Source organism: Bidens hawaiensis, unplaced genomic scaffold, assembly GCF_021521415.1.
Source record: "Bidens hawaiensis isolate Kalapana, Puna unplaced genomic scaffold, B.hawaiensis_p1.1 tig00033501_1, whole genome shotgun sequence".
In the NCBI taxonomy this organism is placed as follows: domain Eukaryota; kingdom Viridiplantae; phylum Streptophyta; class Magnoliopsida; order Asterales; family Asteraceae; genus Bidens; species Bidens hawaiensis.
The window spans coordinates 215,395-217,443 of NW_027495742.1; positions in this window are offsets into that span (position 1 = coordinate 215,395).

Below are 2,049 nucleotides of genomic sequence, written 5' to 3' on the forward strand. Positions count from 1 at the left end.
CTATTGTAGTGAGATACACCATTCATGTATTAAATCATATAGTGAGATACACCATTAAAACATGTGTATAATATATGAAGTATAACAGGTCATTTTACATGATTAGTGATATATTACATAGATTTAATACACGAATGGTGTATCTCACTACATATATTTTAGTTATACTACACATATGTATTGTTGAACATAGTTATGGAAATATATTTGAGCATGTTTCTTTATACAACATAGACGTGTTGCATCTGAAGTTGAGATGATATGTTAGATATTTTTTGTAGCTGTAATACATATATGCAATACATATTATACACATGTTTTAATGAACTTATAGTGGAAAATATGAACAAATACAAAGGGTAAAAAAAAGATAGCAAAACAGGGGAAGCTGGGTAAAAACAGATAGCAAAACAGGGAAAAATTGGGTAAAAACATATAGCAAAACAGGGGAAAATTGGGTAAAAAACAGATAGCAAAACAAGGGAAAATTAGGGATTGTGATTTCATATGTCTGAATCAATTATATAGCACATATGCATAGAATATGAGGGTTGATGGTGTGATTTAGATAAGTTAATACATTATATGCATATAGTATTGTGATTGCGTATGTTTGAATCAATTATATTGATATATATCACTGAAATGAAGGCAACGAAGAAGGTCAAAATGGCCATAAATAGTGAAAATGTACGACGCTCTTAGACGAGGAATACAGGCTCGTTGATGTAAACAGTGATGGTATGTTATATATAAATTATGCTTGATATTTAATGCATATGCAACCTGTTGTATCGCATACGTGTATTGCTTAACTCTTGTATGTATACGAAATGTGTGGTATTATATATATGCAGTGATTAGCTATTACGTGTATATGAGGTTTGTTGTAATACATAAATGCAGTACTTTTGTTTGTTGTGTCACATGTATGCATTGCTTAGCTATTACATCATATGAACCATGTTGTATTGCCTATTTGCAGTATTAATACAATATGTTGTATTGCATATATGTAGCACTATTGTATTGCATATATGTATTAATACTTTGTTAGATATAAATACTAACCTTTTGCTTTAATTTACAACCAGGATATGAAGATCGGAAATTAAGAAAGTATCAAAAGAGAGAAAATGTGGTGTTGAACAAAAAAGCAGTTAATAAGACTAAGGATGGCTAAATAAAATATAGTCTAGAATACAATGTATCCGTGCTTGTTAATATTTAAATCATAACATCAATTCAAGATTATTTGTTTGTATTGCATATGCGCAATGTATATTTTACTTGTATTTTAAAATTGTATGTTTGTATATGTTTTGTTGGTGCATGTTTTTATACTCAAAATGTAACATTAATACAATCTATTCATTTGCATTATGTATGTGCAATATGTATTTACTTACATTTAAGCGATGAATTTTATGTTTTAAGAGGTTTAGAGATTGCTGAAATTTATGTCGCATGAAATTTACAATTGGTATCGTGGGTAGTTTTGACGCGATAAATAGAGTACATATGTGCATGCAAGCATGTAATTCATATATCCAATAGAAACATTACATATATGTAATACAAGCATATAATGCTGAAATAATGGTGTATATTATGAAGTGCGCGTATATGATGTTTAAAATGCAATTAAAACAACCAATACACATATGTAGTACAAACATAGAATACATACATGCAATATGCAAATATAATGACCAAATCATTCATAACCCAATAACCATTCAAGTATAAATACTTAAACAAGAAAAAAAAAGTAGTCATCATCGACAGATCAACCACGTCTATTTCTTGTTGAATTCATCAGGTTACTATGCTTTCTCCAACGCATGATTTATTTGTACGCTCATCTCGAAAAGAATTATCCTCCACTTAGTATCTCAAAATCTCACATATGCGTAGGTTTTCCTTTGTCCAAAACTTTAAGAGCCTAAATGCAAGATCAACATTTATGTATACACACTGAGGTTGTTTGACATTTTCTGAAAATGTATGCAATCCAACATAAATGTAAACAACCAAATAAATTTGTAG